The following is a 17,453-nucleotide window of genomic DNA, read 5'->3' as shown; positions in this document are numbered from 1 at the left end:
CTCTCTCCACCTGGAACCTTGACGAGCTAAGCACTCACACCAGGCACCCTGAACAGAAAGGGACCTGTAACCTATACCTTATCGGCGCCATTATAGATCTCCTCTTGCACTTAACTGAGTACTTTTATAGCCATGTTTATTGTATAAGCAATATTGCAAGCATGTCGATGATAAAAGGTAGGAGGGGATTCCCATGTTTCTGCCATCTTAATAGATCATCTGTTTCTTTTCTCTGTGTTCCTTTTACATTTTCACTCACGTGCACAACTTATAAGCCTGAAACCACGATGCTCTCACTGGTTTTAGGCTTCTGTAACATAATACTGCAGGCTGGGTAATTAATGAACAATAGGAACTTTGCTTCAAAGGTCTAAGAACAGGTTCTGTCATCTAGCTGTTATGTCATAACAGGGCAAGGAGGTGAACGGTAAACCCAGTACAACCCAGAGAGAAAGTCCTATTCTTTCATTGAAAGCCCACTTCCACAATAACAGCATTAATTCATGAAAGACTTTGTGACCTAAACCCTCCTTCCATCTGCCACCCCTTTAATACTGATTACCATAGCATCAAATATGAGCATGCGCTTGAGGGGGGCCTTGAAACTAACACACACCGTTGGATTTTTCAAGGTGTTTTCCACTTAGCGCGGTACCAGTTTCCTGTTTCTCCACACTCTTCCTCACTGTGACGTTTCAATGCCGCATAATCATTCCCTTGTCCTTTGTTAAGAAATCAGAGAAAAGGAGGCTGAATTTTAGGTTACTGTGAACAGTTTTAAACTTAAAAAGAAAAAAGGAAAAAAGACCTTAGCAACATTGTAACTCAAACCAGAGTAAATAATCTGCCAATTTAAAAAGAAAGAAAAAAAAAACCAAAACACTTCAACCTTTTATTAGGTGTGGGCTGAAAAAAAAAAACTATCAGCAGGCTGGTGTTCCATTTTTCAACTAATTTCTTCAGTAAGGTGATTCGAAGTCTGCAGAGCAAGCCCCTCCTCATTAGGAAAAAGAATAGAATAAGCAGATTGCCATGTGACTGGATACTAGAATTGACAATGATTTTTTAAGGAATGTTTCCTAGTGGAAAGGAGCCCACTGCTGGAGCCACACCATGCCAGTTCTATGGCAATAATTTAATTATGCCAATTAGAGCACACATTCCCCCTGGAGGCATTATGAGGACCCTCTCTGGGAGAAACATTGGAACAAAACATTTCAGCAGTGCTCAGTAGCTTTCCCTTCCTGGGTGAAAATTAGGAGCTGAGTACACTATGATTCATAACTTCACAGAACAGTTCGTGTGGGCGGACACCCGTCACTCTCTTCCCCCTTACAAGCCTAAGGCTACGCCCCGACCGTTTTTACTTTCTGAACTTCTCCACGGGGTGCAGGAACCGAACCACTCTGTGCAATTTTAACTTTTAAAATCTCCAGCGTAAAGATCTGGAGCAGAAGAAGAAGAAAGAGAGAGAGAGAGAGAGAGAGAGAGAGAGAGAGAGAGAGAGAGAGAGAGAGAGAGAGCCAGAAAACCTCCCATTTGAGATTCTCTGGGTGTCAAGTCAGGCAGCAAGCTCGGGGGTGGCAAATGCCTTCACTGTGGCTTGGAACTGTCTCCACAGCCCATCGAATTTATAAGTAAAGGTGATTACGGCTCATCACAACTCACTCAGAACAGCAGACCAAGATGGATATGAGCTACTAAAATCCCGGCTAAGGCAATTTTAGAATGAGCCTTCACATTAATGGCAGTGACTCATCTTTTTCTGTGGTTCCTGATATATCAAAGGTTGTTGAAAGCGTCCCCTCTCTGCGCCTCATGTTCTCACATAGAGGGCAAGAAGGAGTCTAAGAAGATAGTGGACGGCGGCACGCCAGAGCCAAAGGTTGATCTGTTACCACGGCAGGTAGATTAACTGCCTTGTTCTTACAATGTCAAGGCTTAAAGCCTCTCCAGTCCTCGGTCTGTAAAGTCCTCGCAGACTTTCTGGCTTAGATGCCTTGGGATGAAAGGCAGAGTGAGAAGGTCGTCTATAAGAACAGTTTTGACCGGAGCTCTTCAGGCATTACCCTGACTTCTGAAGCGGTGACTCACCCATCACATAAGAATCGGGATGTGCAAAAGAGTTCTCTCCCTGCCCGCAAAGACAAAAAAAAAAAAAAAAAAAAAAAAAAAAAAAAAAAAAAAAAAAAAAAAAAAAAGTACCTTTTCCCTCTTATTTTCAAAAAAAAAGCCAATGTCTCTGTGAACCAGAAACAGGGAATGACATTCTGACCAGCCGATTTTTCTCCCTGAAGCTTTTACAAAATGAAATTTTCTCTGCTTCCTATTTTTATGCTGTCTTCTAGTGTTGCTGGCACGGGTAACCATCATACTTGGCGCTTCTGTCTTGCTTGTCATCCAACGATTTCAAAGTGCTCGGCAGCAGGATTTCATCCTCACAGTGGGACTGGGAGAAAGGTCAGCTCTGTTGTGCCTGATGAGCAGGTAGGACGCAGAGAGGTGACTGGACTTCGATGCATGCTCGGCGGAGCGTCAGGGTCGGCTGCAGGTTAGAACCGACAGCTTCCTCGGTTCTACTCAGTCCTGCTGTTTAGTCATCCATCTATCGCTGTGACCTCGGCTTCCTGGGGCTGAACCCCGAGGCTCAGCACAACAGATTATAAACAGTTTGCTAAGTGTCTGACCCTATAGAGAAACTGAAAACCCAAATAAGAGAGGCTCGGTTTGTTTTTGAGATTTCACTTTCTGAGCGTTAAGTACTTGGACAAACAAGCCTCAAACGTTGATGCAGATCCACTGGGTGAAAATGGCAACCAGATTTCAGTACTTGAAAATATCAAAGTATTGGCAAGGAAGCTCAGCAATATGATCTTAAAGTCTGCAGTTGGGGAGGTAATTAGTACAACCACTGGAAAAAAACACGTAGCCTTGTCTTCTAAAACAGACCTTGCACATCTGACTCAATACAGTAATGTAACTCCTACGTGTAGCCTGGAGAGAGATTCCCCACCCATAGCTCCAAAGAATATGCACACAGATATGTATAAAATGAAATATTATCCACAGATGAAAATGAATGGGCTACGTCTTCCCATAAAATATGGATTAAACTCTGTATCCAAGGGGGCAAGTAAGCCAGAGGTAAAAGATGAATTTTTGTGAAGCTTTTTTTTTAAGCTCAAAAATAGAAAAAGAACATGATTAAAGAAACATACATATCATAAAACATACATATCAAAAAAAAGGGGGGGTGCAGGTGGCTAGAAGCAAAGGAAGCAAAACAACACAAGAGGCCTGATAACCCCACCTTGGAAATGTCAAGGCTCTAAGAGAGGAACAACACGGTTCAGCAGATTCGAGACATTTTTAAAAATCGTTGTATTTACATTCCAAATGTTGCCTGTTCACCCTTCTAGAGTCCTTCACCCCCTCTCCCCTCCCCTTTGCCACTAGGAGGGTGCTCCCTCACCCTACCCCTACCAACCCCTTCCCCCACCCACTCCCTACCTTATCCTCCCCAATCCTCCTTCCCTGGGGCATCAAGTCTCTACAGAATTAGGTGCATCCTCTTGAGACCTGATCAAGCAGTCTTTTGCTACATACGTGCCGTGGGGGGGGGGGGGTGTCTGAGGGGAAGCACAGACCAGCAACCATTGGACTGAGGTCAGGGACCCCTATGGAAGAGTTAGGAGAAGGATTGAAGGCACTGAAGGGCATGACAATCCCATAGGAAGACCAACAGGGTCAACTAACCTGGACCCTGGGAGCTCCCAGGCACTAAGTCACCAACCAAAGAGCATACATGGGTTGGCATGTGGTATCTTTTAAAGCATTATAAAATAATTTAAGCCAATGCTAATGAGCTAACAGTAGAGGAAAGAGTCTTCAACGAAGGTATGTGTGCAGGGTTTAACTTGTTCACAGACTATAATCAGTTAACTTTTTTGAAGGATAGCATTTTTTTAAAATGTCTGCCAAACTTAAGTCAAGAAAGTGTTCAAAATAGGATGTCATGGAAAGACTTATTATAGTAAGTTTGTAACTCGTTTACGTAAATGAGGAGCAAGATCTTAAAACTCAACCAAAGTTCTGGGGAAGTGTATGAACAAACAATTTTAGGAAAATTCAGTTAGGAAGGGATGAAATATGTCTGAACTGTGCTAGTAAACAAAGAAATAATGTGTGGGAACGTTTTTTTTTTCTTAACTCTAAAGCTGCTGAAGATGGAAAACCCAGGTATTAGCAGTAGTCAAGTGGGTGTTGACCTGTGAGGTACAACCTTCCAAGAGGCACTTTAGAGAGAAGAATACAGTGACTTTTAATTATGCCTCCAGGGCTTTGTTCAAGAAGGTTCCAGAAGCTTCTCTGAAAGAAATCATTAAGAGTCCTAAAAATATTCACAGTGACATTACCTTTAGTAACAAAAATTAGCCTAAACATTGAACAATTGGAAAGTGGTTAAAGTATTAAGCAGCCTCAGTAGAGGTGACACAACCATTAAAATGGGATGTGTGTGTGTGTGTGTGTGTGTGTGTGTGTGTGTGTGAGAGAGAGAGAGAGAGAGAGAGAGAGAGAGAGAGAGAACATTATGTGGAAGCCATGAAGGTTTAAGTTGAGCTGTATCATAAGCTCTGATACCGTTTTGTGTTTCTCCTGTTTCACTGTCACAGTTTCAATAGTCCATTTCCTATACTAACAACATCATATGAATGTCTTCTAAAAGGGTAGAAAGTATCTTCCATACAGGGGAAGACACTCTGTAGTTAACAGGGCTGAACCATAAAACGTCCCTTGTTGAATGACCAACTCTCCCGGCATGTCAGGGAGTCTCTCTGTTTCAGCAAAATCTTCCAGAAAGTGAGGCCGGGTGCCCATCATCCTGCCTTTGGATTGGGAACTTCGTTCTAATGAAAACATTTCCTCTCTGAACTTCAACCTTCATCTTAGTAATCCCTTCAGTCTTGGCACAGATATGGCTACTGTGAGCTTGCAGACTTCTGTGTAAGTTACATCTGAAGGCACGTGTTGATAATGATCAGAGTACATAGACACCATGCACCCGGAATGGATACATCACTCAGGCTTAGTGTGTACTGAAAAAAAAAACCCACTCTAGTGTGGAGGAAGAGGAGCCTGTGAGTATACACTTTCCTTTTGTAGAGGTAAGTGGCACTCGTATGGGGGTGTGGAGGTGGGGTGACTGAGCTGAGCCCTGAAAAATGCAGTTAAATGGGAAAAGCAAGTCCCTCCCATCCCCCTACCCCCCCCACCTCCCACCCCCCACCCTCCACCCCCAAGGCTCCACGAAGAGGGAAGAGTCAGGAAGACCCTCACACAGCTGCAGCAAATCCTCTCCCACAGCAGATCTTCGGGAAGCTCTCCTAGAGCTCTGTGTGATAGAACCAATGGGAATCTGCCTCACTGTGAAGCACAGTGAGTGGCCTGTGAAAGGCACAGGGAACCCAAATGGCAGCCTCTGTAGTGCCAGGGACATGTTAGTGACAACCCCCCCACCCCCAAAACACAGACAGGAGCCAGTCTGATGCAACTCACAGAGTCTATTCTAGCTAGCTCTGGGGAGGGAAGGGGGAGGGCAACGCACCGCCCTCATGCAGGACGGTTTTGTTGGTGGGGGAGGCCCGAATGTTTATCTGGACAAGGCTTTATAGTAAGCAGCAACTAGAAGGTAAGTGTGTTAGCATCTAATTGAAAAGCTACTGTGGCCTTTAACTGTGGCTGGTGCTAGGAGTCATATCATAAACTTAATTTCTACTCCCCTCTGCATTGGTGGTCATTAGGCGGGGTGTGGACTTGTCACCTGGGGGTTCAGGTTTGTTGGGGGAATAACATGGAGACAATGGTCTTGTTGAGGCTGTAACCTGGAGACAATGATCTTGTTGGGGATTAGCCTAGAGACTGGAGCTAGGCTCTGGGGCCAACTTGGAAACTAACGCTAGGTACCAGCCTGTTAGTTTACCTGAGTTTAAACTTAGGTCAGGTTCTCTAAAATGCAGAATTGGCCCCGCTCCTCCTCTTCCGCTGTCTAGGGGTGGGAGCACCTCAGAACCGGAACCGCTACTTAAGCTCTCTCTAGCCTGTTTCCTCAAAAATAAATTGGATGGAGGGTGCTGTTGGCGTGTACACCAGAAAGTTATAAAGACTGGATGTGCACCAAGAGTTCAGAGCAGTGCCTGAAGGTGGGTTCGCAGAAGGGTGCTCTGAAATGCAGGTGCACCAAAGCACCAAGGGCCCAGGAGACTAGAAGGCAGTTGGAGAAAAGTACCTCCAGGCCTGTCTCAAGTTGGGGTGGGGGGGTGGAGGGTGGAGGGTGGAGGGTGGGGACAGGGACTTTCATATCTCTTCAGGAAATAAGAAAACAGCCACCCAGAGAATAAAATGAGGGCTTGGTGTCATAGTTGAGAGAGTCACTGTTAAGATTCTGTCTAAGCTCCACCCCACGGCTACCTGGCAACAGCCAGTTATGCTCCGCCCCACCGCTACCTGGCAACAGTCAGGTAGGTCTGGCCCACTATAAAAGGGACTGCTTGCTCCTCCTCCTCCCTCTTTTGGCTCTCTTAGCCTCTCTCTTGCCCCCTCTGGGGCTCTTCCCTTCCACCCTCTCCTCCCCCTCTCTCCTCCCCCCCCCCTCTCCTCCCCCTTCTCTCCTCGTGGTCAAGGCTGGCCTCTACTTCTATACTGGAGAGAATAGACCTTTCTCTGCCTCTACTACCCCTTTAACTCCCCTCCCCATGCCCTGAATAAACTCTATTCTATGCTATACCGTCGTCGCCTGTGTCTGGTCCCTCAGGGGGAAGGGGTGCCTCAGCATGGGCTGAGGAGAAGCCCTTTATTGTTTTACTATCTCCTTAGCTTCCTCAGTGGCCTAGCTCCTTCCTTTCAGCCTTCTTTCCTTCTCTCAGAATCAGCCCTCTCCAGCCTCCTTCATGCTGAATGTGAAGAGTTAAGTATAACCCTTATCTCCCATCAGGAACAGTGCTTAGCTGTGGCTTTTGTGAATTATCTTTGATTTTACTTCTTGAATATACAAGATCTAAAAAAGAAAACTGAAAAAAAGTAAGCAAACAAATAAAATGAAGAAGTGTACTCTGAGAGCTCGAGCTCCTCCCCGTCTGGAGAGGAGGGGAGCAGTGGAGGAGTTGTTCTGTGAAAGGAGACTGAACAACAATCCATTGGGTCAGGAAAAAAAATAAACCTGGCAAATGGAAAAATGCACACAAGCATTAATCTGGGTTAAGAGTGCTCTGTAATGTCTGAGTTTTTCTGGTGATTCTTAAATTTCTTTAAAGACATATTTAGGGAAAAATTAAAAAGTACAGACTGGTCAACTTACTTGGTCCTTGGATTCTTATTATTTGGAAAAAGCATCAAGGAACAAGGAGAACCAGATGGCTCCTTGATAAAGATGCCTTCATGTTTATCAAGAGATGGCTTCATTGATAAAGTCTTTGCCTTGCAGCATAAATATCTTAGTTTGGTCACCAGAACCCAGGTAAAATCCAGGCATTGTGGTGAGTATGTGTAATCCAGCATGGAGGAGGCAGGGCTGGGCATGTCTCTAGGGCTTGCTGATTTGTTTGACAAGTTCAGACCTGTTAGAAACTCAGTCTTAAGGGAGACATGAGATGCCTGAGGAACAATAGCCAAGATTATCCTCTAGCCCAGTGGTTCTCCACCTGTGGGTCATAACCCCTTTGGGGACTGCATATCAGCTAGCCTGTATATCAGATTTTATATTACGATTTGTAATAGTAGCAAAATTACAGTTATGAAAGAATAACAAAATAATTTGTTATTGTAGTGGCTGGAGGTCACTACAACACGAGAGGGTCCTGGCATTAGGAAGGTTAAGAACTACTGCTCTAGCTTCTAGAAGCACAAGCACATACACACACACACACACACACACACACAATGACATACGCACTTGAGCTTGGAAAGACAGACAGACAGACAATGCCACCTAAGCCTACTCTAATTTTTTACAAGTGAAGCTGAAAATGGTGAAGGGAGACTCTGTGGTGTTAGTTAATACAAGACACTGCTTGATTCTCAGTGCAGGCAGATGAAGTAAGTACGTGATTCTTGAGCACTTGGAAAGGGATGTAGTGATCACTAAGAGACAACATATGTTCATTAAGCAAGGGTCATGCAAAACATCCCCTTTTATTTTTCTCCCAGTGGGGAACATCAAAGGTATCAATTCATCTAATTACCCAGAGTATTTGAAAAGGCTGCTCATATTGGCTTTGTAATTAAGCTGGAAAATATAGCTGAATTATGAATCGAGTGTCATTCCTCCTTCCGGTCCTTCCTTTGTTCACACCTTCATTCAGTCAGCATTCATTCTATATTCTACACAGAGCCAGGAAGCCCAAGCATCCTGCGAAAACTAAGCACGTTGTCAATTTCAACCTAAAGAAACTTTCTGAAGATGCTTCTAAAATGTGGCCTAAGACCAAAACCATCAGAATAGCATATGGTGCTTGTTAAAAATGCACATTCCTGGAGTCACGTCTCAGACTTGCTGAATCCAAATTTCAGGAAATGAGACGCGGGGACCAAGCACATTGAGCGCATGTCCTGAGTAATTCCTTAACACAAGTTTGAGAGCCACGGTGGAGTCGTTCTCCACCCTCCTAAAATCATCCACAGTTTAATCAGCTTTGAATTTTAATATACACCTGTGCTGGCCAGGTGTGCAACACACACCTTTAATCCCAGCACCCAGGAGTTAGAAACAGAGAATCTCTGTAAATTGAAGGGTAACCTGGTCTACACAGTGAGTCCCCAGGCAAGTCAGTGTGATATGGTGAAGTCCTGTCCCATAAAAACAAAAATAACAAAAGCAAAACAAAAGACTTGGACCATCAAATTTACACAGGACCGAAAGTTGATAAAAAGTAAAGCTGATAGAACAGATTAAAAAAAAAATAATCAAAAGTCAAAAGTCCTTGAAAAGAAGAGGGATGGAATAAAATTAACAATACACACTTAATAGGGTTAAATGTTAAGTTTTGCGTCTGAGTTCAAAGAATCAACTGCTTAAATACAAGGTAGGAAAGCTTCAGATTGACAGCAGTTCACTTGATAAAGATTTAGAGTTCAACGAGAGTCAAAAGGGGCTATTATTTTTAACAGGAAACTCTTACAGATTTTAGAAGGCATTAGTAGAAATTAAACTTAAGTGGAGGAGGGACAAAACTGTGCCGTCACTTCACGGACAGCTGCTTTGGAATGTTTAAAAATGTAAAGAGCTTAAAGTACTTTGCTATAGTTTGGATGTTGGCTGTCTTCCACAGGCCAGGTACATAGTGAAGGCTTGCTCCCCAGGGTGGTACTGACCGAAGTGGTAGAAGCATCAGGCGGTGGAGCCTCTGAGAGGTTAGTAGGTCATGGGATATGAGCCCTTGAAATGATAGGTCCATACTATGTCTGTTTCCTCCTGTTTACTGAAGCATGGGATGAAAGCTGTACTTTGCCCTGCATTCCTGACATGAAGGATGTCAGAAATGACCCCTAAGCTATAGCTGGGCACTTCATTTTGTGCTGGAATCACCAAAACCATGAGTAAATCTTTTCTTTGTATAAATTAGCTGCTTCAAGTACTGTTATGGTGATGAAGAACTAAGTAATACAACCTATTTATTATTATTATTATTATTATTATTATTTTATTATTGTTAATTACTTTTTATTGCTTTTAATTTTTGTACACTTTGAGTTAAAACAGAATTATATTACTTCTCTCTTTCCCTTCCCTTCCTCCAGCCCTACTCAGGTATCATCTCTTCAAACCCTTCCATACCCTCCAACTCTCAAATTAATCTTTTTTTCTTTATTATTATTTGTAATAATAACATATATGCAATATTATATATTATTATATGTAAGATATACAAATTATTTATACACACACACACATATATGCACATAAATACAACTTCCTGAGTTTGTTTTAGGTGTTTCTATACATATGGTTTCAGGGCTGATCATTTTTTATTGCTAACCACTAAGGGGACTCTACCCTGAAAGAAGCTAATTCTCCCTTCTTGAATAGCCAGGAGTTATCTAGCTTTTTGTCTAGGAGTAAGAGTCCATGAAACTTTCCTTCTTTCCCTTTAACATGTTTATTGATATTACCATTGTTCTGGTCTTGTTTATGCAAATATTTCTCAGAGAGACTGTTCTACGGCTAACCTCCCGATACTCAGGCTCTTAAAATTTCTCTGTCCCCTCTTCAGTGAACCCTGGGCCATAGAAGCAGGAGCTGTGATGTAGATTTATCTACTAGGGTTGGGATTCCCATGATCTGTTGATCTCCATATTGTGTGCAGTTAGTTGTGGTTTTCTATGATGATGATCTCCATTCACTGTAAAGAGATGCTTCTTTGTTGAGGAAGGGCAGCTACACTTCTCTGTGGGTATAGGATATAATTTGGAATGTAGTTAGAACATTTTTCTGGTCTAGGAGAGTGGTAGTCGAAGATTCTTTTCTGAAGTCCGTGACCTCACTAGCCCCAGGTTATTGGCCAGCTTTCCAGTGGCAGGCATGATTTCTCTCCCGTTGAGTGCTCTTAATTCCAATTTAATAGCTGTTGGTTCCCACCAATGTATGAGTGCCATTTATGGACCTTTGGGAATATATTACCACATTGGTCATTGTTGTGGTTCCCAGGTGTCACTGCTGTGTAGAATTATTAATTGCTTCCCTCCCTTGGTAGCTGGTATAGGATTTTACTATGGAAGCTAAGTTGTCAGGAAGGGGGCTTTCAGGATAGATCCAGCTCAAATGTGTCCTAATTGCGCAGTCTTGTCTTAGTTAGGGTTTCCATTGATATGAAGAGACACCTTGGCCAAGGCACTCTTAGAAAAGACATTTTTTATAGCACTAGAGTTATAAATGCCTGGCACTACGACTGACTTTGTTTCTTTAGGTTCTAGGGATTCAAATTTAGGTGCTCGAGGGTACACAGCAGGCACCTTATCTACTGAGCCTTGGCCCAGTATCCAGTGGTACTTCTTGGAGTATCCTTTTTCTTTCTTTAAAGATGCTGTAGATTCTATCATGTTTACATAGCAACACAAGCATGATCAAAACCTAAAAGACTAAATTTTAAACTGAAGAATGAGCTTATCTGTTATTTTCCAAGCATGTTCCCCTTCATTGTTCATGCAAGTGTGGCAAACCCTCAATTCTGGACATCTCTCAGGAAGAGTTGTAATGTAGGAGAATATGTTAAGACTTGGCCAGTGGAGCGTGAGACTCCTAAAGGCTATAAGAAATCCTGACGTAAATAAAGGTTTCCTTTCTCTTAAAAAAAAAAATACAACATTTAATTGTGGCTAACTGGTTCTGAGGTTCAGGCCATTATCATCAAGGCCGGAACATGGCAGCATCCAGGCAGATACAGTGCTGGAGGAGCTGAACCTTCTATAACTCCATCTAAAGGAAGCCAGGAATAGAATGACATCCAGAAAGCTAGGAAGACCATCCTCCCACACAGTGACACACTTATTCAAAGAAAGGCACACCTGCTCCAACAAAGCCACACCTCCTAATAGTGCCACTCCCTGGGACAAGCATATTCAAACCACTACAAGTCTCATCAGCATACTTGACCAACCATTGGAAAGGAAGTTTCTCCTGACTGGTAGTGGGGCTTTTGTTAGTCTGTTTTTTGGGGGGAGCATTATCAGCCCAAGTAGCATTACTTCCCAGAAGATACATATATAGTATAATTTCAGGTACATTTTAAAGAATTGATTTCTTGAGGTTTTATCAAACAATGCAGGTATTATTTGCCCCCTATCTCTCCTCCTCCTCCTGTGTTGACTGACTAATAAATCCTACAATTTAAGAATTTATGTTAGTGTGTGTGTAAGAGAAGATATCTTAATCAGGATTTTAATTACTGCAACAAAACACCATGACCCAAAAGCAAGTTGGGGAAGAAAGGGTTTATTCGGCTTACACTTTTAGATCCGTCCTTCCAGACAGTCCATCACTGGAGGAAGTCACAACAGGAACTCATCCTGGGGGTAGGAGCTGATGCAGAGGCCATGGAGGAATGCTGCTTACTGGCCTGCTTCCCCTGGCTGCCCAGGCTCCTTCCTTATGGAACCCAGGGCCACCAGCCTAGGGATGGCACTACCCATGATGACCTGGGCCCTCCTGCATTGACCACTAATTGAGAAAATGCTATAGCTGGATCCCATGGAGGCATTTCCTCAGTTGAGGCTCTCGTCTCTGTGATGATTCTAGCTTGTGTCAAGTTCACACACACACACACACACACACACACAACACACCAGTACAGAAAGCAACTGGGCAATGAGGTATATTAGTCCCACATTATACTAAGGATTAGTAAGGAAACAGACTGTTTCATGTGGGAAAGTGAAACCCAGGTTTCATAGTAGCCGAACTGATGGAGTTGAAATTCTATTTTTTTTTTTTTTTTGATTTGGTTTTTTTGAGACAGGGTTTCTCTGTATAGCTCTGGCTGTCCTGGAACTCACTATGCAGACCAGGCTGGCTTCAAACTCAGAAATCTGCCTGAGTCTGCTTCCCAGAGTGCTGGGATTACAGGCATGCACCACTACTGCCCTGCTCGAGATTTTGTTTTGAAAAGGGAAGAAAAAGACTTCTCCTAAATGGTTCCACAAGAAAGACCCAAGATCCGAAAAGATATTTTGGCTTGATGCTAGAAATAATTTTCTAAAAATTAGAGCGGTCTCTGTGTGAAGTAAGATAATGTCCTTATGAAATAGTGATTTGTAGGAGTCAGTTAAAATACCCGTGATGCATCTTGTGATCATTTTGTCAATCAATCCATCCATCAATCAAAGAAAATGCTATAGTTGGAATGTTTTTGTCCCTGTCCAAAATTCAGTTGAAGATTAACCTCTGTGTCAAGACAAAGATAACGGTCTGTTTTCCCTCTCTCACAGTCAATACGAAATTTCTGTGACCTCAAAACATGAATTTTTCCCAACCAGAAGGCAGTTCTGCAGCAGTGGACAGCATCTGCTCTGCTCTCATCCAGATCCTCCCCTCTAATCCAATTTAATTCTGACACCATCTTTCTTGAAATAACACCAGGGCTTACAGGTTGGGGCTCAGTTCCCAAAACTGCTTTGGATTCCGGTCACACAGCCAAGATCATTCCTGTACTTTGAGCAACAGGCAGAGGGCTCCCATGCCTCTTCCTGGAATTTGATTAATTCACCTGAGTCAGTCACAGAATTTGGGGAAGCATTGATATTTGAAGGTGTGTTATTCTAAAGGATACAAATGAATATACGCACAGTGAGAGTTTAGGAGATAGGGACCCTAGCTTCCAAGCCCTGTCCAGCCACTATCTTCGAAAGTCTATGTGTTCACATAACAGGAAGCTCTCCCAACTTTGTCTTTGGAGATTTTATGAAAGTTCCTTACACAGGCATGCTGGTTCACAGGCTGGGAAAGGAAGCCCAGTCTGGAGAATTAAAACAAACTCTTCTAGAATAAGAAGGGCATTATCTATTGCATTGAGACAGCTTGGAGATTTTCTTTATGGCTAACTGAAGGCAGGGGAAGATTAGAACTTTAAAGATCAGCCACTGTTAGGAATTTATAATCTGGGAAACTTTTCCTTGGGAAATATAATCTAGGAAAGCCGCTTCCCCAGTATAAACATTCTCTCTTGGAGACAGGAGGGAGGCACCTAAGATCCATGAAATAAAAAAATAAAAAATAAATAAAAATAAAAATATATATATAAGACTCAGCAAGTTTTAAAACTTACAAGATTTGAAAAACCACCAGTGTTGTAGTTTGCTTTCTTGTTATGTGATAAACAAGAGGACCTGGGAAGGAAACTTTATTTCTTGCTCAGACGACTTTCTTAAGTAGCCCAGGACCACCTGACAGGGTGGTATTACAGAGGGCTGGACCCTACCACATCTGTTAGCAATTAAGAAAATGCCCTACAGACATGTTCACAGGCCAATCTGATGGAGACAACTCATCAATGGAGGTTCTCTCTTAAGAATATTAAATTGACAACCAGGATTAGCTATCATAAATCTACTGCTTGTCAGCTTGGCACACAAACACATCACTGTTAAACTATAACCTTTACTTTTTTTTTTTAACCAAGATTGCATGTTAACATAACAATATAAAACACATCACAACAGCCTCTAAAGTCCCCCGGTCTTTACACATTTCAACACATAAAAGTTCAGTGTCTTGGGCTGGTGAGATGGCTCAGTGGTTAAGAGCACTGACTGTTCTTCTGAAGATCCTGAGTTCAAATCCCCGCAACCACATGGTGGCTCACAACCATCTGTAATGAGATCTGACACCTCTTCTGATGTCTGAAGACAGCTACAGTGTACTTACACGTATAAATAAATAAAATCTTTTAAAAAAAAAAGTTCAGTGTCTCTTTAAAAGTCCAAAGCTTCTTATTTGTGGGTATTTATAAAATCAAAACTGAATTCTGATTCCAAAAGGGAAGAACCAGGGAGAGTTCTAATCAGAATTAAGTAAAACAAAATTCCAACAGTATAGTTAGTTAGCTCAGTATCTGACATCTGGGGCTTTCTTGTGATCTGACTTTAAAGGGCTTAAGCGGCTCTATTTCTCTGGCTCTGCCTCCTGAAGCGCACACATGTAGGCTCAGGACGGCTCCATTCTGTATCGACCACGGATCATGACAGTTATTCCACAGTCCTGGCATCTATAGTATGTTGGGGTCTCTATCACATGAGACTTTGCTTTCACCAATGGGAAATCTCCTGGCTTCTCCCGGGACTCTAATCCTGCCACATGCCTCAGCCTCTTTCCCTGACCCCTTCAGCCTTGTAGTTTCTATGCAGAAGCCGTCATCACAGGAGGGACTCTCAGACATTGTCAAATTAGCTGCCAGTTTGAGATACATCCTTGCTTCTGTTGCACCACAGCTTCAGTGTGCTGACTCTGCAAAAATGCTTCCCCCCCTCCCCATCCCCCACCCTCCGCCCCAGCTCATCAAGAAGACGTTGACTCCATGATGCTGGTCTCTTATTAATCATAACTGGCTCTTCAGCCCCAGCTGACTGGCATCCATTATCCCAGGGGAGCACAGACCTCCCTCGCACCGTCTTACGATAAAATATCACACAGGCAAACAGCTGTGGTAGAGGTTTTGCTTCCATTAGAAATGTCACAACCCTACCTCCATTGTATTTTGCTCAGTGCTATGTTGTTCTTTTTTTTTTTTTAATTTTTCCTCTTCTTCTTCACCCCCCTTCTCCTGTAGCTCCTTCCTACCTTCTCTTCTGCCCAGATCCTCCCCTTTCTGAAAACAAACAGGCTTCCGAGGGATAAAAATAAAACAAAATGCAGAACAAAAGACAAAACAAAAACCAATACATGGGAATAAAACTAAATAAACCGTAGAAAAGGAGCTTACGAGAAAGCACAAGAAAGACATAGACACAGAAGTGTGCATTCGGAAACCCCATAAAAACATTAAACTAGAAGGTTATAATATGTATGCAAAGGACATTTAGGTTGAAAAGAGAAAAAAATTAAGAAATATTAAATGAAATAAAATATACAAATAAGATTAAAAAAACAAAAACAAAGCAAAAAACAAAAACAAAAACAAACAAACAAAAAAAAAAACCCATAAAATGACATTACAAGCATTACAAGACAAGGAACCTCCAAAGATGCAATTGAGTTCTTTTTGTGTTGGCCATCGACTGCTGGGCATGGCACCTGCCCTTAAGAATAGTTTGTTTCCTCAGTGAGACTGCCGTGTAGAAAACTAAAATTTTATTTGCAAGTGGTTATCAACTGGAGATTGCTTCTGGGCTACGGGTAGAGTATTGGCTCACTTCTTTCAGCTCTACGACCCCATTTGGTAAAGACCCTGCAGGCCCCGAGCATGCTGCCTCAGTCTTTGAGAGTTCATAGGTGTGTTCATGAGGTTGATTCTTCATGTTCCCTAGGCCCATTGACTCTTGCACATTTTCTGCCTCGTCTTCTGCAGAATCCCCTGAGCGCTGACTGATGGGAAGGCTGTGCTGGAGAGATCCCATTCAGGGCTAAATGTGGCTCTCTACACGTGTCACCTTTGCTTCAGGTGGAAGTGTCTCTGATGATGTCTGAGTAAGGCACAGATCTATGAGTGTAGTAGATTGTCATTAGGAGTCATTTTACTGCTAAATTCTTTTAGTAGAACAGTATTTGGTTTTATCCTAGGTCCTCTGGTTATATAGTCTTGACTCTTGGTCAACCAAAGTTTTGATTTGTGCTTAGGATCCCTGACAACAGTTGTTATTTGGGGGTGGGGGTGGAGGCTGGTAAATAAAGAGCCAGCAGCCAATGGCTGGGCAGGAGGACAGGGGCGGGACTTTGAAGATTCCCAGGAAGGAAATGCAGGACAGGGCAGAAGAAAGAGGACACAAACAGGAGAGCTGTGGAAGACAGAGAACCAGCCATGTAAGAATCAGGAAAAAGGGACCCAGGGACTACTCCCCTGATTGGATCTGGGGTAGTAGCGATACAATATAGATCTTCGAAAGTAATAACTCAAGAATATCGGAGAGGAGAGTGTGTTAGCCATGGGGAGGTTTGGAAGTAGCCCAGCCATTGAGCTAACTAAGGCATATTAAAATATAAAGGTTTTGTGTGTGTGTGTGTGTGTGTGTCTTTCATTCTTGAATCCAGAGCTCTTGGGAGGGTACAGAGACACATGTGCACCCACTGGGAGCATGGAGGGGACTTCAAATATTTACTGCTACAGTCAGATATGGCTTTCATCTCCTGGAGTGGGCCTTTAATTAAATTAGATATTCCTTGGTTATTCCACAGGCTTTGAGCCACCATTGCACTAGCATATCTTGCTGGCAGGACATCACTGTAGACAAAGGGTTTGTAGCTGAGTTGGTGTTTGTGTTTCTTCTTCCGTAGCATGCAAAGTGCCTCTTATACTAAAGACTCTCACCCTTAGGAGTGAAGACTGTATGGAGGGACCAACTTGACTTCTCCACATTCTAAGAGAATACCAGGAGTAGTCTTCACCAGTGGAGCCTTGCCATCAGTTCATAGAGAGCAACCTATAGTTTTTGCAACAGCCTGGGTTGTTTGTAGGCCCCTGAGATACCCCTTTGTCCAACAAATCAACTACATGTAGCCCATTAATAATATTGGAAGATTCATTTGGTCATAAGGGATGGCCAGTTGGGGGTCTTTATTTCCCATTATTTGGTGATTTAATTTAGATTGTCAACTTCTACTATATTCAATTTTCATGTTGCCCTTCAAGTGACCCTTTATTTCAGTCCTCTTTCCTTGAATTTTTTCCTCGTACTTGATGGAGTCCCCACCATCCATCCATAACTATTTATTCTATTTCTCTTTCTTAGGGAGATTTGTCTGTCCCCTAGTCTAT

The sequence above is a fragment of the Apodemus sylvaticus genome, chromosome 15 (assembly GCF_947179515.1).
Source record: "Apodemus sylvaticus chromosome 15, mApoSyl1.1, whole genome shotgun sequence".
In the NCBI taxonomy this organism is placed as follows: domain Eukaryota; kingdom Metazoa; phylum Chordata; class Mammalia; order Rodentia; family Muridae; genus Apodemus; species Apodemus sylvaticus.
This window is presented reverse-complemented; position numbering follows the sequence as displayed.